Raw genomic sequence first — 27529 nt, 5'->3', positions numbered from 1 at the left:
CCCTTTAGTGAGCCAGTCTAAATCATTTGTTGCTTATCAGTGCTGTTGTTCTGTGAGTGTGATGCTGGTCAGACAGACCCAGGCGCAGACCTCCAAACCTTGCGCAACTCCTCTCAGACCCTGAGTACCCTGGAGAGCCTAGCCAGCTCCCCCCAGAAACTCTCACCGCAGCCACCGCGCACCTCCCGCAGTGACATGTACCCTGAGGAGACCCGTGGAGGTGGAGGAGCAGCCGCCATCGACTACCTGGAGGGAGTGTATGACTACACTGCCCCTGCCCCAGGCCCGGCCCCCTTCTACAGCTCCTCCACCGCCCATGGACCCACCTCGGACGGCAGCCTGCAGTCCCTGGGCAGCAGCCCCACCAGCCCCCTTGTGTTTGTGCCCTCCACTCCCCAGCTCAGCACCTTCCTCCACCCCCCCAGCCACACCAGCCTCTCCAGCCAGTCCTTCTACCTGGAGACCTCCCCCACACCCGTATACAGGTGAGTGATATAACTGTCTTTGACCCTTATGGGGGGCAAGAGTTCAATATCTGTCTAAATGTGTGTGGCTCTGATATCTTTACTGTATGTAGGTGATGTGTGGGAGAGAGTGAGATCAGTGACCCCATTCCACTCCATTTGATCTGAATGTTCGTTAGTTAGTGTTAACTCTTGTGATGTTAGTTTGCTCAGTGTTATTTGGACAGTGTGTCACTGACTATTTAGCATCGTTCAACAGCTGCTGTGTCCCTGTGAGTTTTTTTCACCAGACCACTGATTATGTAATTGTCACAGAGCATTTCAATAAAGACATGTCATTTTCTGTCCAATATGATATGGTTGCTTGGAGAGAAATATAGTGATAGCCTACATTGAGTGACATAGATTGAGTTTAGTTTTTGGCTTTTTCTTATTGTTCGCTTCATTTATTTGACTGTCCTTATTACACATTAACAGTAACATGTATTTCAGTCTTCCTGTGATCACATTTTGTTATTTGGCTCAGTGTACTTTTGTTTCTCTAGCATCCTCTTTTTAGTAGTCGGACCAACAAAGAATGACAGTCAGACAAAATAAATACTGTAAAACTAAACATATACTCAGGACTTAGTTTCATAACACCTTTTCAACAAAGTTTAGTCCTCAAAGTGGGGTATTATGCTCATTATATCATTATATGTGACAGTACTGTACTGTACTAGGTTATCTTCAGTAAATGTAAAACATTCATTATCAGAAGGGAAATATTTAGGCTGTTGAGACCGTTTATAAAGCCTTAGCCACGGAGCTCTAATTCCTCAGATGAACGACTTTGCTGGAGACCTTCAGAAAATAACAATATGTAAGAACAACAAAGGTACTCACGTACAGTTCATTTCCTGAATGAGGTGGAGACAGATCTAGTTCCTGGGGGGATAGTAGATTAATCCAAGCTGCTGCTGTTAGCTATAATTGGCTTGAGGGTGAGGGGCTCAATGGTGTTGTCAACCTCAACAAGACGGAGCTGCTATTCCTCCTGGTGAAGGCCTGCCCGCTCCAAGACTAGGGCTGTGGTGGTCACGAAAATTCATCAGCCAGTGATTGTCAAGCAAATAACTGTCGGTCTCACGGTAATTCACCTGCAATTAACATTTAGCATCTCCTGGCTTCCACACATAGACTTCAAGCCATTTAAAAAAGTATAATAAATCCATGTAATATAGCCTACACATTCACAATAAATCCATTATTTATTTTAGACAGGTCTAAAGAAGCATGATATGAAGAAAATGTAGTCTATTTCAGAAGAAAAGAATAGCATACTCTGAGTTGTCCTTATTTTAGGTCCTGATATGGCTATGCCAAATGGCTGTGGGCTACACTAGTTCATTTAGCAGACAAGATTTGCTTATAATTCTGTGGCATTATTTTATATTATTTTATACAATTATCATTCCCCAAAATTGAAACTCACGCGCTGCTTATATATGCCAGTTAGACTCTACACCCCTTGTAAAGCGGATTAATGTGCTTAATTTTAAGAAGTTATTTGGCCACTTTAGTTTTGATACAAACCTTATTTAAAAATGTAGGCCTATGAGCTAGGCTACATGAGGTGTGTGACTATGATTCGAACAAGTCACAAAAAAAGGCATTGTTTCTTATGGTGAGCATCATTCACAAGTGATAATATGTCATTCACAAGTGATAGGCTAATATTGTCACCCATCAGACTATTCTTGATTTAGTCTTGTCTTAACATATACTAAATAAAATATGTGTGAAATTTGTTTTGATTTAGAATGCACCATTTTCACGCACCTGTATCGAAACAGGCAGTGGGAAAAAATACATGTCATAGTGATGAGTGTGATTAGAAGGAGTCAGGCGCAGGAGGGTAAATCACAGAATACAGAGTTTATTCCGTTGTACTACAGCAGCGCGCCGACCCCGGCCCCCGCACCTCAGACTCCTGGAGCAGACCAGCCACTACCGGCCTGAGGAGAGACACATGAAACAAGGGGTTAATACGGTAAATCAGGGGGAAGAAATAACCTATAGGTGACCTCGTTGATTCTCCTCAGGACTTTGAACGGCCCCACAAACCGTAGGCTCAGCTTTCGGCAGGGCAGGCAGAGGGGCAGATTCCGGGACGAGAGCCAAATCCGCTCCCCCGGTATGAAGACCAGGGCCTCACTGCGGTGGTGGTCAGCGTTGGCCTTCTGACGATGCACGGCGCGTTGGAGGTGAACATGGGCAGCATCCCACGTCTCCTCCACGCACCGAAACCAGTCATCCACCGCACGAGCCTCGGTCTGGCTCTGGTGCCACGGTGCCAGAACCGGTTGGTAACCTAAAACACATTGGAATCGCGTTAGGTTAGTAGAGGAGTGGCGGAGAGAGTTCTGGGCATATTCTGCCCATGGCAAGAACACCGACCACTACCCCGGCCTGTCCTGGCAGTAGGACCGCAGGAACCTACCCACATCCTGATTTACCCGTTCCACCTGCCCATTAGACTCGGGGTGGGACCCAGAGGTCAGGCTGACCGAGACCCCCAGACGTTCCATAAATGCCTTCTAGACCTTGGATGTGAACTGGGGACCTCGGTCAGACACTATATCAGTTTGCAGAGCTGTGGAGAGACCGGGCAGAGGAAGGAGGTGGCAGGCCTTGGAAAAGCGGTCCACAACGACCAGGATGGTGGTGTTATCTTGGGAGAGGGGAAGATCAGTCAGGAAATCAACACTTAGGTGAGACCATGGTCGTTCTGGAACTGGTAAAGGTTGTAACTTACCCACTGGGAGGTGCCTAGGTGCCTTACTCTGGGCGCACACCGAGCAGGAGGAGACATACACCCTCACATCCTTAGCCAAGGTAGGCCACCAGTACTTTTGGGTCAGGCAGCGCACTGTACGACCGATACCTTGGTGACCAGAGGAGGGTGACGAATGTGCCCAGTAGATCAGCCGATCATGGACAAGAGCAGGCACGTACCGCAGCCCAGCTGGACACTGAAGTGGAGATGGATCTGTGCGTAATGCCTGCTCTATATCCGTGTCCATTGGCCATACTACCGGCGCAACAATGCAGGAGGCCGGGAGTATGGGGGTGTTGTCTCTGGGCCTCTCCTCTGTGTCATACAGCCATGACAATGCGTCTGCCTTCACGTTCTTCGTACCTGGGATGTATGACAGTGTAAAATCGAACCAGGTGAAGAATAGGTTCCACCTGGCCTGGCGAGGATTCAACCTCCTCGCTGCCCGGATGTACTCCAGGTTACGGTGGTCCGTCCAGACGAGGAAAGGGTGTTTCGCCCCTTCGAGCCAATGCCTCCACACGGTCAAGGCTCGGACAACAGCCAACAGCTCCCGATCACCAACGTCGTAGTTCTGCTCCGCCGGGCTGAGCTTCTTAGAGAAGAAGGCACAGGGGCAGAGCTTGGGTGGCGTGCCCGAGCGTTGAGACAGGACAGCACCTATCCCTACCTCGGACGCATCCACCTCCACTACGAACGGTAGTGATGGATCGGGGTGGGCCAGTACTGGGGCTGAGGTGAACAGACCCCGCAGTTTGCTGAAGGCCAGGTCAGCCTCAGCAGACCAGCGGAACCGGTATGGCCCACCCTTCAACAGGGATGTAATCGGAGCTGCGACCTTGCCAAGGCCCCAGATAAACCTCCGGTAGTATTTGGCAAAGCCAAGGAAGCGCTGCACCTCCTTAACCGTGGTTGGAGTCTGCCAATTACCACGGCTGAAATGCGATCTCCCTCCATCTCTACACCTGAGGTGGTAATGCGGTATCTGAGGAAGGAGACGGACTGCTGGAAAAACATACACTTCTCTGCCTTGGCATGAAGGTCATTTTCCAACAGTCGGGCCAGCACTTTGCGAACCAGGGACACATGCTCGGCACGCGTAGTGGAATACACCAGAATGTCATCGATGTAGACCACTACACGGCGACCAAGCATGTCCCGAAACACCTCGTTCACAAAGGACTGGAAGACGGATGGAGCATTCATCAAACTGTAGGGCATCACCAGGTATTCATAATGCCCCATGGTTGTGCTGAATGCTTTCTTCCACTAATCCCCCTCTCGGATATGCACCAGGTTGTACGCACTCCTGAGATCTAATTTGGTGAAGAAGCGTGCCCCATGCATTGACTCGATCACTGACGGAATGAGGGGGAGAGGATAACTAAATCTGATCGTCTCCTTGTTCAGTGGTCGATAATCAATGCACGGGCGCAGACCGCCGTCTTTCTTCTTCACAAAGAAGAAACTCGAGGAGGCGGGTGAAGTGGAGGGACGTATATACCCCTGGCGCAGGGACTCTGTGACATATGTTTCCATAGCCGCCGTTTCAGCCTGCGACAGGGGGTATACATGACTCCTGGGAGGTACTGCGTCTACCCGGAGGTTTATTGCGCAATCCCCCGCCCGATGAGGTGGTAACTGGGTAGCCTGCATTTTTGAAAACGCGTGTGCCAAATCGAGGTATTCGGGGAGAATGTGCACGGTGGATGTACTGTCTGGACTTTCCACCGTGGTTGCACCAATGGAAACACCTAGACACCTACCCTGACACTCTCGCGACCACCCCGTGAGAACCCTCTGCGGCCATGAGAAGGTGGGGTTGTGGAGTGCTAACCAAGGGATACCTAATATCACAGGGAAAGCAGGGGACTCAATAATTTTAAAAAATGATCTGTTCAGTCTTCTGGGTAATCATGGTGACTGGTGCAGTAACTTCCTGAACAAACCCGGACCCTAATGGTTGACTGTCAAGTGCTCTGATGGGGAGTGGAATGGATAGGGGAACCAATGAAATGCCTAGATGGCGTGAGAATGCCCATAAAGTTCCCAGCTGAGCCTGAATCGACTAGCGTCTTACACTGGGGAACTACCATGTGATCGGGAAAGTAGATAGGTAGGGTACAGTGCGCAGCAGAGGGCTCTGAACAAGTGTGGGTGTTCGATACCTGGGGTGATGCGAGAGTGCCCTGCCTGCCGCCTCCAGACCCAAAAGAGCGTTGACGACAACGTGTGGTGTACTGTCCCTTAGTGCCACCAGAGTGGCACTGTCGCTGTCGTCCTCCACTCTCTCGGACGGCGGCTCCACCCAGCTCCATCAGCTCAGGCTCCAAGTCGGCCGGGGTGGGAACGGGCAGACCCCTTCCAGGACGTCCTCTGGCTGCCAGCAGGTTGTCCAAACGGATGGCCATGTCACCAGTTGCGTGAAGGACAACATGGTGTCCCGGCAGGCTAGCTCCCGTCGGACGTCCTCTCGCAGATGGCACCGGAAATGGTCGATCAGGGCCCGCTCGTTCCACCCGGACCCCGCTGCAAGAGTCCGAAACTCCAACGCAAAGTCCTGCGCGGTCCTCGTCCCCTGCCTCAGGTGGACCAGCCACTCGCCCGCCTCTCGACCCTCGGGCGGGTGATCAAAGACCGCCCGAAAGAGGCGAGTGAACTCCCCCTAGTTCTCCAACGCGGCTCCTCCTTCGTTCCAAACCGTATTGGCCCACTCCAGGGCTTTCCCCGAGAGGCAGGAAACAAGGACTTACACCTTCTCCTGCTCCGATGGGGCCGGCCTGATGCTGGAGAAGTAGAGCTCCAGTTGGAGGAGGAATCCTTTTCAGAGCGCCGCCGTCCCGTCAAACTCCCGTGGTCGGCATATCTGGATCCCTCCGGGTGCTGGGGTATGGGTGGCTGGATCCGGTTGGCCAGCTGGTCTCGACAGATTGGGTCCTTTCCTCTCCAGGTGTTGGACGACCTGAAGAACCCGATCCATCGCTTCCCCCAAGCTGGCCAGCATCGTGGAATGCTCCTGGACCCGTGCCACGACTCCAGGCATGTGCTCCTCTCCCGCTGACTCTATAGCGAGAGGTGGGTGATTCTGTGATGAGTGTGATTAGAAGGAGAGGCACAGGAGGGTAAATCACCGAATACAGAGTTTATTCCGTCGTAAATAGTTGCGCTGGATAGCGACCACAAAATACAGGCACATGGGAACAATCTACCCTGGCAATACAAGGTACGGGTAGCTCCAACAAAATACAGGCACGGGGGAAATATCTACCCCGGCAATACAAGGTATGAGTAGCTCCACTGAGCTACACTCAACTCACATAAAACAATTACCCACAAGGACAAGGGGGCAGAGGGAACACTTATACACGGACTAATGAGGGGATATGAACCAGGTGTGTGTAATTGACACAAGACAAGACAAATGGAATGATGATATATGGAGCGGCAGTGGCTAGTAAGCCGGTGACGACGAACGCCAAAGCCTGCCAGAACAAGGAGGGGAGGCAGCCTCGGCGGAAGTCGTGACAGTCATCTATGTACTTAAATAGCGAATGGAGGACGCTTTTCCCCGTGGTTTATTTTCATGCCAGCCAGGTATGTTATACTCCTTTTGTAAACATAAGCAATGTGCTTAATATTAGGAAAGTTGAGAAATAAATATAGTAGGCCTAGCCTATAGAAAGCTGATGGGATCCTCCTCTTTTTAATAGCGGCCATCACTCTGTTTTCTCCCGCAATTGCATAGCCTATAGAAATGTTGCGCAACATCAGTTCATGGGCTGTCATGAAGTGTTTGATTAGATTTTTGAATACATTTACAGTGAGGGAAAAAAGTATTTGATCCCCTGCTGATTTTGTACGTTTGCCCACTGACAAAGACATGATCAGTCTATAATTTTAATGGTAGGTTTATTTGAACAGTGAGAAACAGAATAACAACAACAAAAATCCATAAAAACGCATGTTAAAAATGTTATAAATTGATTAGCATTTTAATGAGGGAAATAAGTATTTGACCCCTCTGCAAAACATGACTTAGTACTTGGTGGCAAAACCCTTGTTGGCAATCACAGAGGTCAGACGTTTCTTGTAGTTGGCCACCAGGTTTGCACACATCTCAGGAGGGATTTTGCAGATCTTCTCCAAGTCATTAAGGTTTTGAGGCTGACGTTTGGCAACTCAAACCTTCAGCTCCCTCCACAGATTTTCTATGGGATTAAGGTCTGGAGACTGGCCTGTCCACTCCAGGACCTTAATGTGCTTCTTCTTGAGCCACTCCTTTGTTGCCTTGGCCGTGTGTTTTCGGTCATTGTCATGCTGGAATACCCATCCACGACCCATTTTCAATGCCCTGGCTGAGGGAAGGAGGTTATCACCCAAGATTTGACGGTACATGGCCCCGTCCATCGTCCCTTTGATGCGGTGAAGTTGTCCTGTCCCCTTAGCAGAAAAACACCCCCAAAGCATAATGTTTCCACCTCCATGTTTGATGGTGGGGATGGTGTTCTTGGGGTCATAGGCAGCATTCCTCCTCCTCCAAACACGGAGAGTTGAGTTGATGCCAAAGAGCTCAATTTTGGTCTCATCTGACCACAACACTTTCACCCAGTTCTCCTCTGAATCATTCAGATGTTCATTGGCAAACTTAAGACGGCCCTGTATATGTGCTTTCTTGAGCAGGGGGACCTTGCGGGCGCTGCAGGATTTCAGTCCTTCACGGCGTAGTGTGTTACCAAATGTTTTCTTGGTGACTATGGTCCCAGCTGCCTTGAGATCCTCCCGTGTTGTTCTGGGCTGATTCCTCACCGTTCTCATGATCATTGCAACTCCACGAGGTGAGATCTTGCATGGAGCCCCAGGCCGAGGGAGATTGACAGTTATTTTGTGTTTCTTCCATTTGCAAATAATCGCACCAACTGTTGTCACTTTCTCACCAAGCTGCTTGGCGATGGTCTTGTAGCCCATTCCAGCCTTGTGTAGGTCTACAATCTTGTCCCTGACATCTTTGGAGAGCTCTTTGGTGTTGGCCATGGTGGAGAGTTTGGAATCTGATTGATTGATTGCTTCTGTGGACAGGTGTCTTTTATACAGGTAACAAACTGAGATTAGGAGCACTCCCTTTAAGAGTGTGCTCCTAATCTCAGCTCGTTACCTGTATAAAAGACACCTGGGAAACAGAAATCTTTCTGATTGAGTGGGGGTCAAATACTTACTTCCCTCATTATAATGCAAATCAATTTATAACATTTTTGACATGCGTTTTTCTGGATTTATTTGTTGTTATTCTGTCTCTCACTGTTCAAATAAACCTACCATTAAAATTATAGACTGATCATTCTTTGTCAGTGGGCAAACATACAAAATCAGCAGGGGATCAAATACTTGTTTCCCTCACTGTACATTGATGTCAGAGTGATTAGAGTGACAATAGAGTGCTGAGTACCAGGCAGTTAGCAAGTTTGGTAGGCTACTAATGACCAGCAGCATCAGAGCTTGGAGAAGCCCAATTACCGTGACTAAACGGTGATGTGGAATTTGACTGCCTTCATGACTCGTGACCGCCGGTGTGGCGGTAGAACGGTCACCGCAACAGCCCTATCCAAGTCCTCTCAATCACAGTTGACAACTCTACGCTGTCCCCTTCCCAGAGTGCAAAGAACTTTGGAGTGACCCTGGACAACACCCTGTCGTTCTCTGCAAACATCAAAGCAGTGACTCGCTCATGCAAGTTCATGCTCTACAACATCCATAGAGTACGACCTTTCCTCACGCAGGAAGAGGCACTTGTCATCTCCCGTCTGGACTACTGCAACTCTGTTGACTGGGCTCCCCGCTTGTGCCATCAAACCCCTGGAACTTATCCAGAACGCCACAGCCCACTTGATATTCAACCTTCCCAAGTTCTGTCATGTCACCCCTCTCCTCTGCACACTCCACTGGCTTCCAGTCAAAGCTTGCATCCACTACAAGACCATGGAACTGCCCCTCCGTATCTTCAGGCTATTGTCAAACCCTACACCCAAACCCTGAGCACTCCGTTCTGCCACCTCTGGTCTCCTGGCCGTCCCACCACTACAGGGGGTCAGCTCCCTTTTAGCCCAGTCAAACGTCTTCACTGTCCTGGCACCCCAATGGTGGAAGGGAGGGGCAGTTCCACCATTGGGGTGCCAGGACAGAGAAGACGTTTGACTGGGGTCTGGAGACTCTGCCCATCTTCTGAAAATGTCTGAAACCCCACCTCTTCAAAGAGTATCTTAAATAAGACATCTCTTATCCCCCCAACTGATGTTGGTCATTTCATGTTTTGAAAGCACTTATATTGAAACAGAGGCAGAGGTCATTAGAGGAGTATGTCTTAAAAGAGAACCAGCACATTTTTGTTGGCCCAAAAGTCACATTTTGAATCAATGATTTTGCAAAAGTTTTTAGTGATGTCATCTCGAAAAGAATTTCACAAAGAACAACTCCAGGTTGATTCATCCCAGCAAAGCCAACCATCTGACCATCCTTACCAACCCTGTGTTGCAGGTCGAGTGTGGTAGCCAATCAGCAGTCAGTGTCCCAGGAGGAGCTCTGCAGCGCCTCCGACAGGCAGGAGCCTTACACTGTGGCGGAGTCAGGCTCAGGTTCAGGGCCAGGGGTCGGAGTGTTTGAGATGGCCAAGGAGACTAGGTACTGTGTGGTCTGCAGCGACTATGCCTCCGGGTACCACTACGGAGTTTGGTCCTGTGAGGGCTGCAAAGCCTTCTTCAAAAGGAGCATCCAAGGTAAGCCTCTCATCCCTACTACTATATTCCACGTCACTTCCAAACATTTATCTCCTTCTATTCACTGTATCAGTGGTCCTGAGTGCATCCTAACATTTAAAATGAATATCTAAGCCCTCTTAGCAATAAGGGTGCCACAAATATAGCACAGAATTCCCCATTCATCACTGTACTCTATTAAAAGTTTGTAAAATTGATGAGCGTGTAACTCATCTGACTGCCACCCAACGTTCCCTCTAAGCTGCGCGCTAGCAGTAGCCCCGCGAAGCTCCCCCAGCACTGCCGTGCAGAAATATCAGCCCACAGAGAGAAGCACGAGATTGAACTTCACTCAACTTTCTAGAGCAGTGGTCACGTCGATCTCCAAGGCATTCCTAGTCAATCGGCAAACATTTTAGTGAAAAAAACGAACGATAAAGCCTTGTGTTCCTATTTTTTCCTGTTGCCAGTAGGTGTACCCGAATCAGCTGCCCTGTGCGCTGTGTAGGCGAACTGTTGCCATTTTGAACCATTTGATGTATCCGAAGGTACAAACTCTGCCATCCTGGCAGGCCCAGAGAGCAAATCAAGTGCACTATAGGGCTACCACTTGCCAACCGGATGGCTCAGATTATTGTGTCTGCAGTAACATAACAGGCATAACAGCAAAATTGATACTGTGAGATTTCAAAACGTTTAAAACCATGACTAGAGAGAGACTATCAACAAATACAGCAAAGAGCTGCTGTTTTTATGAGTGAGTTCCAGTGGAGGCTGCTGAGGGGAGGACAGCTCAAAATAATGGCTGGACAGAGTTAATGGAATGGCATCAAACACATGGAAACCATGTGTTTGATGTATTTGATACCATTCCATGAATTCCGCTCCATCCATTAAAATAAGCCCGTCCTCCCCAATTAAGGTGCCACCAACCTCCTGTGGTGAGTTTATGTTTAAGTTCTTACTCAGCACTGTCAACACTTTGTATTCAACACTTTTAAAAGCCAAAAAATGCATGTTCTTTCTATATCCACTCAGCGCTACAACAAGCACTGCAGCAATAATTAATGAGTAGGAAAGTGTATCTTTGGGCTTGCATTGTTATTATTAGCGGCTTGGGTCTTTTTTTAATATCGAGGCATATAAAAATTTTCTCATAGGAGTAACAACATGAATTTTTGCAAGAGGCAAAAAGAATGTGGTGTGACTCGAGTTTCGCCATCAGCTGGAAGACGGTGTCCCTTTTTGGTTATTGTCAGTGGAGGAAAGGGACATGCACTGCTCAGCCCGTACTCTACACAGACCAGTGCGGCATAAACAATCAGAGCTGCAGTAGGCCTTTATGCAAATAGACCATTAACATATATGGATCTGTGCCATTTACTTTGAACTGGATTGTGTTTACAGCATGAGCGGTCGTGAGTAGATGTGCTTGTTTTGAGATCAAAGTGAGAGCTGCTTGTAGCCACGTGTGCACATTTAGTTCATATCCTTTGCAAGTTAGTGAGTTATTAGCCCAGTTATAGATCATTTGTAGTCAGCAATAGGGGAGTGATTGCTTCCTACAAGAGCACAAAACGTGTACATTTCTAGACATCTTTGAAAAGCGAGTCAGGTAAAGAGCTTTTTTTTTTGTCTTAAAGGGGCAGTGTTGTATTTTGAGACAGGCTTGAATAAGCTAATTAGCCAATAGGCAGAGGGTAGCATAATTTGTCTGATTCTCTGTAATAATGGTATGAGAATAATAATGCATTTTATTTTGTAAATTGGTTTCTTGCATCAAAAAACACAACAGCATTTTCAGTCACCTCCTTGTCTGAAGGACAAGTGGATAAACAGGTTAATGTCAAGCCCTGCATGTTTTTTTCAAAATTCTCATGGAATGTAGGCCTACATAGAACATCACACATTGCCTGCTACTGTAGGCTGAATGATAGAACAGCTATTTCCATGTTAAAATGTTATGGGATGCGTTTTCTCCATTGTTTTTGCTGGTAGGCCACTCTGGTAGGCACACATTATGATCAAATAGCCACAGTAGCACACATGGCCACTGTTAAAACTGTATTTCAAAAGGGGGTACAGCCTCAGTGTTTCACAGTAAACACGCTCTGGAAGTTGCACAGAATTTTCACAATTCTATTTTATGACTTTGTGGCTGTGCCAGCTAGTGACCACTCTGTAGAGCTGCCTCAAGAATAAGATTCATGACCAAAAACGCCAACCTGCTCATTTTCAGCTCTTATTATAAGCTGTTCAGAAGGTGAGGGCACATTAGTATTATTGCGAAACCAACCTTGACGTTGGCTGTTAGTTGTTCCTGATTCCCAGCCAGCTTCAGACCTCTTAGAGAGAAGACCATCGAAGTGTAACTGTCATTTACCAGGACCACTTTAGTGCTATTGCTGAAGGTACACTGGGTGTATAGAAGGAACTAAACAAAGAGAACAGAAAGACTGAATTAAGGGAAAAGATGTCATAACATTCCTTTCTTATCTGAATGAGAATGAGGGTCTATAGCTTTTTTTGCAAGTGTCTTGTGTAGGAGGTCTTATGCCATAGATGTAGACAGTTTTCATCAATATTGAAATAGAAAACATTGTAAAACCATATTCTAATGTTCTTTCAAAGTTGAATAGGCTGTCCTAGGTAGCGGAGTTCATTTTACCTTGTAAGGCAGAGGAATCTTAAATTACATTTCAGGATGTTTCGAGAGGGTGGACATCACACAACAAAATACACATAATCAGAACATCGTAGATACTACATTTGAATTCCCTCTATGCCAGAGAGATATGAAAAAACTGGTGTTCCTCTCTGTCATATAACATCAACCTGTGTGCCAGTCCCAGTGACTGGATCACAATAATGTTTTCTTCCAGGTCACAATGACTACATGTGCCCTGCGACCAATCAGTGTACCATCGACAGGAACCGTAGGAAGAGCTGCCAGGCATGCCGCCTCAGAAAGTGTTACGAAGTGGGCATGATGAAAGGAGGTGAGTAAGGGAACACAATGGTGCACACACACACACACACACACACACACACACACACACACACACACACACACACACACACACACACACACACACACACACACACACACACACACACACAGCTTACAGTTTGGTTTGGCTTGCCTCAGTAGTGTGGAAAGGGTAGTATCAGTTAAGACTGCTTGATGCTGAAAGGACAGGCGGTGTGTGGCTAAGCATTGTGTGTGCAGATAAAATAGAGACTGATTTTACCATGGCCTTGAACCACTTTTCTCTGATGGAGGTAGAGGGTTGATTAGTAGTTTCTTCATGCAGTCGCAAAAACCATCATGCGCTATGATGAAACTGGCTCTCATGAGGACCGCCACAGGAATGGAAGCCGCAGAGTTACCTCTGCTGCAGAGGATACGTTCATTAGAGTCAACTGCACCTCAGATTGCAGCCCAAATAAACGTTTCACAAAGTTCAAGTAACAAACACATTTTAACATCAACTATTCAGAGGAGACAGCGTGAATCAGGCCTTCAGGGTCGAAATGCTGCAAAGAAACCACTACTAAAGGACACCAATAATAAGAAGAGACTTGCTTGGGCCGAGAAACACGAGCTATGGACATTATACCGGTGGAAATATGTCCTTTGGTCTGATCCAACCGCTGTGTCTTTGTGAGACGCAGAGTAGGTGAACGGATGATCTACGCATGTGTGGTTCCCACCGTGAAGCATGGAAGAGGAGGTGTGATGGTGTGGGGGTGCTTTGCTGGTGACACTGTCAGTGATTTATTTAGAATTCAAGGCACACTTAACCAGCATGGCTGCCACAGCATTCTGCAGCGTATCACATCTGGTTTGCGCTCAGTGGGACTATAATTTGTTATTCATCAGGACAATGACCCAACACAACTCCAGGCTATGTAAGGGCTATTTGACCAAGGAGAGTGATGGAGTGTTTATCAGATGACCTGGCCTTCACAATCAACCGACCTCAACCCAATTGAGATGGTTTGGGATGAGTTGGACCGCAGAGTGAAGGAAAAGCAGCCAACAAGTGCTCAGCAAATGTGGGAACTCCTTCAAGACTGTTGGAAAAGCATTCCTCATGAAGCTGGTTGAGAAAATGCTAAGAGTGTGCAAAGCTGTCATCAAGGCAAAGGGTGGCTACTTTGAAGAATCTAAAATATATTTTGATTTGTTTTACACTTTTTTGGTTACTACATGATTCCATATGTGTGATTTCATAGTTTTGATGTATTCACTATTATTCTACAATGTAGAAAATATAAAAAATAAAGAAAAACCCTTGAATGAGTAGGTGTGTCAAAACTTTTGACTGGTACTGTATGTGTGTGTGTGCATGCGTGTGTGGTCTTTACTAACTCTACTCTAAACCCCAGGCTTGCGGAAGGACCGCGGTGGGCGGGTTCTCCGGAGGGATAAGCGGCGTTGTGACCCTGCTGGTGACAACAGTGTCCTGGAGCACAGCACAGCGCCCCCTCAGGATAGTAGCAGGAACAGCAGCAGCAGCCTCGGTGGTGGAGGAGGAGGAGGAGGGGGCGGGCCCAGGATCACCATGCCTCCTGAACAGGTCTGAAAATGTCATTGGCTTCCTCCATTTCATATATCTCCAATGTAGCCACTTTCACAAAGCAACAGTCCTAAACAAGTCAGTTAATATAAATTAACACGTAAGTGGAAACACAAAGTAACACACAAAGTACCAGGATCATTATCTTACTCGCAGGCAATCATAACCACGGGTAAAATTGGCAGTGAATGCGTGGTGCCATACTTCCTGCTCTCCTCCCCCAGGTGCTGTTCCTGCTGCAGGGTGCGGAGCCTCCAGCCCTGTGTTCTAGTCAGAAGTTGGCCCGCCCCTACACAGAGATCACCATGATGACCCTGCTCACCAGCATGGCTGACAAGGAGCTGGTGCACATGATCGCCTGGGCTAAGAAAGTACCAGGCAAGAACCTAACACGGCACAGAAATTATACTGTATACGATGTCGTAATGTAACATTGTCATTACACCATCTAGATGTTACTAGGCAGAGAAGTAAAATCACTCCAACAAGGCTTCAATAGTACTAATTTTCTCTCTCACACACACACAGACAGACGCACACACAAAATACACACACACACAGAGTAGACCCTTACGCACTCCAAGACTACAGCCTTCACACGACTGCTTACGCAACCACTCTCCTCCTATGGTGGCAGGCCTTGGTAGTGACAGTGACCGGGTGCTGAGGTTGTACACACGCACACACACACTGGGACATTACAGGCATTATGTTGATGATTACAGTCACCACCTCAGAAAGGGTTATTTGGGCAAATCCACTGCCACCCCATGGAACCTAACCGTAGTACAAATACACACACACACACACACACACACACACACACACACACACACACCCCCCCGACACTGTCCCAGTGTGCGTCACTATGAGCACGAAAGCACACAGTTTTAGGAGTCTTTAGCCGGGTACAGAGAGGAAAAATGGAAGGGAATGGGATGTAATTGGATATGAATTAGGACAGCTGAGTTGTGCTGATAAGGACCCACTCCAGCAAAGGGATTGCAGATTGGCCAATTCACAATGGCTGTTGTGTGGCAAGGTTGTAAGAAGTTTGAAGCATAGCATTTATCTTTACCTAAGAATTCAGATCAAAGAAAAACGTTATGCTGGAAAGATACAACTATCACATGATAACATACATATTGAAATGTTTCAACCAGAAGCTTCAACCAGTGGTCCAGTCAATCACAGATTAAAGGAAATTATCACTTTCATTACTTTGCAATTGCAGTGTGTGCGGGAGCTTCTTTCCTTTGAATGACAATTTTACTATTACTATTAATATGTGATGTGGCCATCTTAAAGTGGTTGAATGGACTAGTGGTTAATGTATGGTCGATAGTGGGTTTATATATGGTTTGACCACAGTGTGACCGTGTCTTTGGTACTGGTAGGTTTCCAGGAGCTGTCTCTCCATGACCAGGTGCAGTTGCTTGAGAGTTCCTGGCTGGAGGTGCTGATGATCGGACTCATTTGGAGGTCCATCCACTGCCCTGGGAAACTAATCTTCGCCCAGGACCTCATACTGGACAGGTGGGTACATACACACATAAAATATATTGTATGAGACAAAAATCAACATTGTAGATGTCCACTTTGCATCTTGTCTGTGTACCTCTACTAAAGGCCATGTCACAATGAGTCTAATTATGATGTTCCCCATGGAGAAAGAAACACACTGTCTCACCTGCACAAGTCACCGTCATTACACATTAACGTTGGCAGAGAGGAGTGAAATGTAATCAAAATGGTGACTCTTGGGAAAGATGGAAAAAGCATGCGAGACAGCATGAGAGGAAGGGGGGAAAGAGAGGGCGTATTTTGCACGCACAGCCTGTTCCTTCCATTTCCACCCACCATGTTCAAAGTAAACAAGTTGCACAGAGCTGCAGACCCTTCCTAAGGCGAAAGAGGGAGAGGATTAAATGAAAGAAGGAGAGAGGAAGATGGGCTGTTACTCTCTCTCTCTTTGATGTCTGTGATGTTCCCATTTGATCTGAGTTGTTTTCTAGAGCATTACTTCTGAAACCAGGTCTATAGCTACTAGACACTTTGACATGAGGAGTAAAATGGTGCAGGAGAGGTGGGAAGGCTGTTGGAGTTAGGGGGCAACTATCAAACTTATTCTAAATGGCTGCTCTTCAGAAATACTGTATGATTATTGCTCTTCCCCTGACCACCATCTCTGGTCCAGTGCTGCAGTCACTCAGAGTTTCACTGTACTTTACTTATGTCTCATTCTGAGCCATATGGAAAATAATCATTAAAAACATATAAGGATGTTGAATGGCAGAAGAAGATTATTTGTACAAAAATCTAATTTGTAGCCTATCTGGTAAGATTTTGTATGTTTTACCTTATATGTCAGTAGTGTATTTGTATATGTGTTAACTTACACTGAGTATACAAAACATTAAGAACACCTGCTCTTTCCATGATAGACTGAAAGCTATGATCCCTTATTGATTTCACTTGTTAAATCCACTTCAAACAGTGTAGATGATTGGTAGTTACAGTCTTGTCCCATCGCTGCAACTCCGGTATGGACTCGGGAGAGGCCAAGGTCGAGAGCCATGCGTCCTCCAAAACACAACCCTGCCAAGCCGCACTGCTTCTTGACACACTGTTCGCTTAACCCGGAAGCCAGCCGCACAAATGTGTCAGAGGAAACACTGTACAACTGGCGACCGTGTCAGAGTGCATGCGCCCTGCCACAGGAGTCGCTAGAGCGCGATGGGACTAGGACATCCCGGCCAGCCAAACCATCTCCTAACCCACACGACGATGGGCCAATTGTGCGCCGCCTCATGGGTCTCCCGGTTGCAGCTGCCTGCGACACAGCAGATCAAACCCGGGTCTGTAGTGATGCCTCAAGCACTGCGATACAGTGACTTAGACCGCTGCGCCACTCGGGAGGCCAAAATAAGGATTTTAAGCCTCGAGACAGTTGAGACATGGATTGTGTATGTGTGCCATTGAAGACAAAACATTTAAGTGCTTTTAAACAGGGCGCACTGGTTTTTGTCAAGAACTGCAACACTGCTGGGTTTTTCACGCTCAACAGTTTCCTGTGTGTTTCAAGAATTGTCCACCACCAAAAGGACATCTAGCCAACTTGACACAACTGTGGGAAGCATTGGAACGCTTTCAACAACTTGTAGAGTCCATGCCCCGATGAATTGAGGCTGTTCTGAGTGGGGACGAGGAAACTCAATATTAGGAAGGTGATCCTAATGTTTGGTATACTCTGTGTACAGTCGTGGTCAAAAGTTTTGAGAATGACACTAGTATTGGTCTTCACAAAGTTTGCTGCTTCAGTGTTTTTAGATATTTTTGTCAGATGTTACTATGGTATACTGAAGTATAATTACAAGCATTCCATAAGTGTCAAAGGCTTTTATTGACAATTACATTAAGTTTATGCAAAGAGTCAATATTTGCAGTGTTGACCCTTCTTTTTCAAGACCTCTGCAATTCACCCTGGCATGCTGTCAATTAAGTTCTGGGCCACATCCTGACTGATAGCAGCCCATTCTTGCATAATCAATGCTTGGAGTTTCTCCGAATTTGTGGGTTTTTGTTTGTCCACCTGCCTCTTGAGGATTGACCACAAATTCTCAATGGGATTAAGGTCTGGGGAGTTTCCTGGCCATTGACCCAAAATTTGTTTTGTTCCCCGAGCCACTTAGTTATCACTTTTGCATTATGGCAAGGTGCTCCATCATGGTGGAAAAGGCATTGTTCGTCACCAAACTGTTCTTGGATGGTTGGGAGAAGTTGCTCTTGGAGGATGTGTTGGTTTGGTACCCTTCTTTATTCATGGCTGTGTTCTTAGGCAAAATTGTGAGTGAGCCCACTCCCTTGGCTTAGAAGCAACCCCACACATGAATGGTCAAAGGATGCTTTACTGTTGGCATGACACAGGACTGATGGTAGCGCTCACCTTGTCTTCTCCGGACAAGCTTTTTTCCGGATGCCCCAAACAATCGGAAAGGGGATTCATCAGAGAAAATGACTTTACCCCAGTCCTCAGCAGTCCAATCCCTGTACCTTTTGCAGAATATCAGTCTGTCCCTGATGTTTTTCCTGGAGAGAAGTGGCTTCCTCGCTGCCCTTCTTGACACCAGGCCATCCTCCAAAAGTCTTCGCCTCACTGTGCATGCAGATGCACTCACACCTGCCTGCTGCCATTCCTGAGCAAGCTCTGCACTGGTGGTGCCCCGATCCCGCAGCTGAATCAACTTTAGGAGATGGTCCTGGCGCTTGCTGGACTTTCTTGGGCGCCCTGACGCCTTCTTCACAACAATTGAACCTCTCTCCTTGAAGTGCTTGATGATCCGATAAATGGTTGATTTAGGTGCAATCTTACTAGCAGTAATATCCATGCCTGTGAAGCCCTTTTTGTGCAAAGCAATGATGACGGCACATGTTTCCTTGCAGGTAACCATGGTTAACAGAGGAAGAACAATGATTTCAAGCACCACCTTCCTTTTAAAGCTTCCAGTCTGTTATTCTAACTCAATCAGCATGACAGAGTGATCTCCAGCCTTGTCCTCGTCAACAATCTCACCTGTGCTAACGAGAGAATCACTGACATGATGTCAGCTGGTCCTTTTGTGGCAGGGCTGAAATGCAGTGGAAATGTTTTTTGGGGATTAAGTTCATTTTCATGGCAAAGAGGGACTTTGCAATTAATTGCAATTCATCTGATCACTCTTCATAACATTCTGGAGTATATGCAAATTGGCATCATAAAACCTGAGGCGGCAGACTTTGTGAAAATTCATATTTATGTCATTCTCAAAACTTTTGACCACGACTGTATATGCCTTATATGACATACACAATTCGCTACATGATTTTCAGCTTCCAGGAATTGTGTACAGATCCTTGTGACTTGGGGCCTTGCATTATCATGCTGAAACATGAGGTGATGGCGGCGGATGAATGGCACAACAATGGGCCTCAGGACCTCGTCACGGTATCTCTGTGTATTGAAATTGCCATCGGTAAAATTAAATTGTGTTCGTTGTCTGTAGCTTATGCTTACCCATACCATAACCCCACCATGGGGCACTTTGTTCACAACGTTGACATCAGCAAACCGCTCGCCCACACGACCACATACACGTGGTCTGCCAAATTTTCTAAAACAACGTTGGAGGCAGCTTATGACGGCTCAATTCTCTGGCAACAGCTCTGGTGGACATTCCTGCAGTCAGAATGCCAATTGCACGGTCCCTCAAAACTTGAGACATCTGTGGTATTGTGTTGTGTGAGAAAACTGCACATTTTAGAGTGGCCTTTTATTGTCCCTAGCACAAGGTGCACCTGTGTATTGATCATGCTGTTTAATCAGCTTCTTAATATGCCACACCTGTCAGGTGGATGGATTATCTTGGCAAAAGTGAAATGCTCACTAACAGGGATGTAAACAAATTTGTGCACATCATTTGAGAGAAATAAGCTTTTTGTGCGTATGGAACATTTCTGGGATCTTTTATTTCAGCTCATGAATCATGGGACCAACACTTTACATGTTGCGTTTATATTTTTGTTCAGTGCATAAGAAAAGTGTATGTTCTGACAATGTAACTTCTACAAAATAAATGCTTTTCTTATAGGTTTCACATTGTTTTTATAAGTCAACATATTAAAAAAACATGACAATTACTATATTTGTATATACATTTTCAGGTATGAGTTTCCATTGTTAAGGCATCTCCTACTGGACAGTTGATTTATCTACAGCTATGCCTTTGGTCTCCCATCCAGGGTTTTAACCAAGCCCTGCTTAGCTTTGATATTTGTCACTTACTTTTAGCAATGTGCTATCGTGAGATTAATTGTTGAGGGATCTCCACATAATAATGAAATAGATTCACTGCTGCTATCGAAGTCATTCCTCTCCTCCCCCTCCTACTTCGCATCCCCCTCTTTTCCCCCTTCTCTCCACCTCCTCTCCTCCCCATCTTTCTCCCCCTCCTCCTCTCCTCCCCCTCTTCTCCCCCTCTTCTTCCTCCTCCTCCTCCTCCTCCTCCTCCTCCTCTCCTTCTGCTTTCCTCTTTCCTCCTGCTCCTCCTCGTGGCAGACTTAGCTGCTTTCTTCAATAAGTGTGACGTTGCGTGCATCTCTGACATCAGACAGTGCTATGCAAGTGCTTTGAAATGTGTATGTCCCATGTATGTGAGACCTTAGCAGGCTTAGCTTACATGTCTCTTGTATGTTTTTATACAATACATGCAGCATTTATGTTATGTCTACATGTTACCCACCCATATAAGTCAGATATTACAAGAATCTAATATGAATCTTGTATGTGTATTTGCTGCCATATGTATTACATACAAGTTCCAGGTAAAAAAAATTTCCATATGGGGATCTTTGACCTCCAGGAGTGAAGGGGACTGTGTGGAGGGCATGGCTGAGATCTTTGACATGCTCCTGGCCACTGTGTCTCGCTTCCGCATGCTCAAACTAAAGCCTGAGGAGTTTGTGTGTCTCAAAGCCATCATCTTGCTTAACTCTGGTGAGTGTGTTTGTGTGTTATTATAAGCTGTTAAAGATGCTTTGCTTAGTATGTTTTGTTGTTGTGAGTGTGACATGAGTTCAATCCTGGGTTAGCCTTGGCTGGGATTGAGAATCTTACAAGTGTGTGTGATACAAAAACATCTCCATTAAGATTTTGTTGTCCACTCACAAATATGTTTTTTCTGTTTGGGGCAGATTCCGACCCGAGTTAAGTGTGCATAAATGGAACAAAATTCCCATTTCATGCACATTTCTCTCTTCGCGTATTCTGACCTTGAATTTAAGCATGAGAATAGCATGCCATTCACCCGCTGTTCGTTTTGGGTGGAGATGAAAGAAATGAGGTTGTGTTGGTGTGTATAGATATGCTGTATTCTGACCTTGACTTAATTCCCTCATAATTCCACCAACTTTACTGGTGACGAAACAATGAATAAGGTCGAGTAACCTGTCGGTTCCAAGTGGAACAACATCTACTTTCCTTTTTCCTATAGAAATAACACCATTCTACATGCACTGTACAAATTGAGAAGAGCTATTGATAAGAGCTAGGTAAATGAGTAAGTTTGGATAAGGGGATTGTAAATATAAATGTTATTTTTAGATCTATTTTACTGTACGGTCACTGGAGACAAATGTGAAGCCAGTCATGTGGCAGCAAACTGAAGCATATCAACATATCACCTTTAAAAAATTTTACAGTGACGTTTATGAAATGCTGGCCTTGCAGGATGACATTTGGAGACCCAACCTATAGGCTTCTGTAGCCATGCGCAAATGACAGTATAACGCCAAACCTACCGAGTTGATATGTGATTTCACTCAATTTTTTACAATTTGTATCTTGTTAAATATTAGCCACTATCGCTAGCCACCTTCAGTTATACCCACATAGGCCTTCATTTATAACTGTCACTTTAGTGTTAGTTTCCTTACATTTTGCATCATTCCATTCCATAGTTTACCTTTCCTTCCTCTGTCACATTCATGTGGTTGTTCCTGAGGATCGCTAGCAATAGTGGATCATATTTATTTTATTTTTATTTTTTATTTAACCTTTATTTAACCAGGTAAACCAGTTGAGAACCAGTTCTCATTTACAACTGCGACCTGGCCAAGATAAAGCAAAGCAGTGCGATAAAAACAACAACACAGAGTTACATATGGGGTAAAACAAAACATAAAGTAAAGAATACAACAGAAACTATATATACAGTGTGTGCAAATGTAGCAAGTTATGGAGGTAAGGCAATAAATAGGCCATAGTGCAAAATAATTACAATTAGTATTAACACTGGAATGATAGATGTGCAAAAGATGATTTGCAAATAGAGATATTGGGTGCAAATGAGCAAAATAAATAACAATATGGCGATGAGGTAGTTGGGTGGGCTAATTTCAGATGGGCTGTGTACAGGTGCAGTGATCGGTAAGGTGCTCTGACAACTGATGCTTAAAGTTAGTGAGGGAGATAAGAGTCTCCAGCTTCAGAGATTTTTGCAGTTCGTTCCAGTCATTGGCAGCAGAGAACTGGAAGGAATGGCGGCCAAAGGAGGTGTTGGCTTTGGGGATGACCAGTGAGATATACCTGCTGGAGCGCATACTACGGGTGGGTGTTGCTATGTTGACCAATGAGCTAAGATAAGACAGGGATTTGCCTAGCAGTGAATTATAGATGGCCTGGAGCCAGTGGGTTTGGCGACGAATATGTAGTGAGGACCAGCCAACAAGAGCGTACAGGTCACAGTGGTGGGTAGTATATGGGGCTTTGGTGACAAAATGGATGGGACTGTGATAGACTACATTCAATTTGCTGAGTAGAGTGTTGGAGGCTATTTTGTAAATGACATCGCCGAAGTCAAGTATCGGTAGAATAGTCAGTTTTACGAGGGCATGTTTGGCTTTGTTGAGAAATAGGAAGCCGATTCTAGATTTAACTTTGGATTGGAGATGCTTAATGTGAGTCTAGAAGGAGAGTTTACAGTCTAACCAGACACCTAGGTATTTATAGTTGTCCACATACTCTAGGTCAGTCCCGTCGAGAGTAGTGATTCTAGTCGGGTGGGCGGGTGCCAGCAGCGTTCGATTGAAGAGCATGGATTTAGTTTTACTAGTGTTTAAGAGCAGTTTGAGGCTACGGAAGGAGTGTTGTATGGCATTGAAGCTCGTTTGGAGGTTTGTTGACACAGTGTCCAATGAAGGGCCAGATGTATACAAAATGGTGTCGTCTGCGTAGAGGTGGATCTCAGAGTCACCAGCAGCAAGAGCGACATCATTGATATACACGAAGAAAATAGTCGGCCCAAGAATTGAACCCTGTGGCACCCCTATAGAGACTGCCATAGGTCCAGACAACAGGCCCTCCGATTTGATACATTGAACTCTATCTGATAAGTAGTTGGTGAACCAGGCGAGGCAGTCATTTGAGAAACCAAGGCTATTTAGTCTGCCAATAAGAATGCGGTGGTTGACAGAGTCGAAAGCCTTGGCCAGGTCGATGAAGACGGCTGCACAGTACTGTCTATTATCGATCGCGGTTATATTATTGTTTAGGACCTTGAGTGTGGCTGATGTGCACCCATGACCAGCTCGGAAACCGGATTGCATAGCGGAGAATGTACGGTGTGATTCTAAATGGTCGGTGATCTGTTTGTTAACTTGGCTTTCAAAAACTTTCGAAAGGCAGGGCAGGATGGATATAGGTCTGTAACAGTTTGGATCTAGAGTGTCACCCCCTTTGAAGAGGGGGATGACCGCGGCAGCTTTCCAATCTCTGGTGATCTCAGACGTTACGAAAGAGAGGTTGAACAGGCTAGTAATAGGGGTTGCGACAATTTCGGCGGCTCATTTTAGAAAGTAAGGGTCCAGATTGTCTAGCCCAGATGATTTGTAGGGGTCCAGATTTTGCAGCTCTTTCAGAACATCAGCTGTCTGAATTTGTGTGAAGGAGAAGCGGGGGGTCATGGGCAAGTTGCAGCGGAGGGTGCAGAGCTGGTGGCCGGGGTAGTGGTAGCCAGGTGGAAAGCATGGCCAGCCGTAGCAAAATGCTTGTTGAAATTCTCGATTATTGTAGATTTATCGGTGGTGATAGTGTTTCCTAGCCTCAGTGCAGTGGGCAGCTGGGAGGAGGTGCTCTTATTCTCCATGGACTTTACAGTGTCCCAAAACGTTTTGGAGTTAGTGCTACAGGATGCAAATTTCTGTTTGAAAAAGCTAGCCTTTGCTTTCCTAACTGCTTGTGTTTATTGGTTCCTAACTTCCCTGTAGAGTTGCATATCGCGGGGGCTATTCAATGTTAATGCAGTACGCCACAGGATGTTTTTGTGCTGGTCAAGGGCAGTCAACTCTGAGGAGAACCAGGGGCTATATCTGTTCTTAAGCTAACATATTATAATTTGTGCATTAATTTGGGACATGTAGCCTATTTGAATCATTATGGAACGCAGACCATAGGTAGCAGTTTAAACCTGGAGCCTGGCACACGGCGACTAGAATGTTGTTATCACAGTTCCATGATTAGTGCAGATTATTAGGGTAGATTTATAGGACTACTGTTCAACCCCTATTGTACACTTTTGTCATCTTCCAATATTTAATGGCTTGAACAATTGAATATGGAAACTTTCAGGATGAATCATGCCACTATAATTTTGATTCACCAATATATTTTGTGCGTAAAGGCTCTTCAAACCATTTTTTGATTCATTATTCATAAATACTTTCATAACCCTAAATTATATACAAGGTCAGAGTATTTTTAAATCCACCAATTGGTGCTGAAAAGGAGATGAATATGTGTGTATTTATGCCTACATGGCTTTCTTTCATTGATCCCTAATATTCTGAACCGTTCTCTCCATATATTCTGAGTCTGTCGAGAAAATTCTAATTAAAAGGTACACCAAATTTAAAGGGATGGCTTTAGATAAATGTACTGAAAACCATGTTGAATGAAAACTAAACTATAACGTCTGTTGGCCAGCAAGTGGGAGGGTTTTCAGTAGGTGAATTACATTTATTCAGCACGCGCAAGGGAACCACGCCTGCAAAGCCCGTTTAAATGTAAGTCTGAATAGCAACTACTGATAAGTGCGTAGGAATGGCGTGAGTTAGAAAGAAGTAGTTTCCTAAGTCTGAATCGGCCACTTTATGAACATAGAGTAGTAACTAATGCATTCTGTTGCCCATTAGTAAATGTTGAAGGGTGAACTCTGTTTTTATGCCACTCAAGAGCGTTAGGTGTGAACAGAATGATCCCAAGTCCTTCTTTCTCAATGTACCCCATAATTGTTACCATGACAACTGGGCCTGCTGTTCTATGTGTGTTGACTGAGCGAAACTCCTATGTTTGTTTTGATACTGACTAATCTGTAAGAGACATAAATACCTGAGCAATGGGTGCTGTTGCACGTTTCTGTGTATGGCTTCCTGATGTTCTTACTGATTGCTGAGTTAGCAGTTGCTGCATTGAGAACATCAGGCTCTTCCCCTTTCCCTGTCTGTCTCTTTTTTTCTTTACTAAAACCCTTACAAAATCAATTTTAGGTACAATAACCACTTCTCTGTCTCTCTCCTCATCCCCTCTAGGTGCCTTCTCCTTCTGTTCTTACTCTGTGGAGTCCCTCCACAACAGCCAGGCGGTGCAAAGCATGCTGGACAACATCACTGACGCCCTCATCCACCACATCAGCCAATCAGGAGCCTCGGTGCAGCAGCAGTCCAGACGGCAGGCCCAGCTCCTGCTCCTGCTCTCACACATCAGACATATGAGGTGAGGAGGGCACTCTACGTAGGGGAGGAGCACAAAGGAGGGGGGAAGAGGATAAGGGGAATGTGGTTAGGAGACTGCTGTTTTTCTCACACGTCAGACACATTATATGAGGAGTTCAAACTACACACGAGGGGGCACACACTCCTGATGGTGTAAATTCAGATTCTGAAAGTGAAGAAGCAGGTTAGACCTAGGCAAAGGGAATGTTCATATTATCTGCCAGTTATATACAGTATGATCATCACTTATTTGGTTATACCCATAGATTATATTTCTGTGGTTATTAATATCCCCTCTCACTCCTCCTCTTCTCTCCTCTCTGTAGCAACAAAGGCATGCAGCACCTGTACAGCATGAAGTGTAAGAACAAAGTGCCTCTGTACGACCTGCTCCTGGAGATGCTGGATGCTCACCGGATCCACTCCCCAGGCAAGGTGGCCCAAGCCTGGGGACAGGCCAAGGGGGAGCCCCTCTCTACCACCACTACCACCTCCAAAGACTCCAGCATAGGACCCAAGCGAGGCAACCAGGATACCCAGCTCAGAAGCGTCAGTCCTGGGGTACTCCAGTATGGCACTCCCCCCTCTGACAGGAGCCCCATTCCATGATGACATACAGAAATTGGTATTTGTAGATATGGAAGCTGTAAAAGTCCTTCCATTAGATACAGTATATGTAGAGGAATATTTTGACATTTGTGGAGGTCACAATAGATAAAAAAAGATACATGAATGCACTTGTTATTTGTGATATTTGTTTATAATTTATGCAAATAATGTAATAGACAGTTTAAATTATTTAGCAGATATCCGTTGAATGTTTAGACATGTTCACATTTTGTACTGGCACACTACGGACTGAAATGTACTCCGTCACACCAGATGTTGCCTTTCACAACATTTAGAAACTTTTGAGTAAATTGTTTTCTGTGGCTTTAGCAGCAGTTTCACCATTGTGCAGCTTCGTACCAAGTATATATAGTGAAGCGCACTGTTAGCAGCAGAGACTCTTGATAGAGAGGAGCTAGTCAATGTTGATCAGTGCATTATACCCTGTGGACACCAGTTTTGCGTGCCTTGACCAAAGTGCACGTCTCAAGTTGAGGGAAATTTGGGCATTGTATACCTTTTGTAGTTTAAAATTAATGATCACTTATAATACTATGGCTTGCGAAAGTATTTACCCCCTTGGCATTTTTCCTATTTTGTTGCCTTACAACCTGGAATAAAAATGGATTTTTGGGGGGTTTGTATAATTTGATTTACACAACATGCCTACCACTTTGAAGATGCAAAAATGTTTTGGGTTGAAACAAACAAGAAATAAGACAAAAAAACTGAAAACTTGAGCGTGCATAAGTATTCACCCCACCAAAGTCATTACTTTGTAGAGCCACCTTTTGCAGCAATTACATCTGCAAGCCTCTTGGGGTATGTCTCTATAAGCTTGGCACATCTAGCCACTGTAATTTTTGCCCATTCTTCAAGGCAAAACTGCTCCAGCTCCTTCAAGTTGGATGGGTTCTGCTGGTGTACAGCAATCTTTAAGTCATACCACAGATTCTCAATTGGATTTCCAATCCCATCTGGTTTGGGCTTAGTGGGACTATCATT

General features: G+C 45.6%; 1 pseudogene; it reads left to right on the top strand.

Annotated features, from left to right (window-relative positions):
- On the top strand, nt 1-27133 carry LOC121552457 (annotated as a pseudogene).
- Nucleotides 27134-27529: the final 396 nt, after the last annotated feature.

Source organism: Coregonus clupeaformis, chromosome 36 (genome assembly GCF_020615455.1).
Source record: "Coregonus clupeaformis isolate EN_2021a chromosome 36, ASM2061545v1, whole genome shotgun sequence".
NCBI classification, from domain to species: domain Eukaryota; kingdom Metazoa; phylum Chordata; class Actinopteri; order Salmoniformes; family Salmonidae; genus Coregonus; species Coregonus clupeaformis.
The sequence above is the reverse complement of the archived record's forward strand: the minus strand, read 5'-3'. Positions and strand labels throughout refer to the sequence as shown.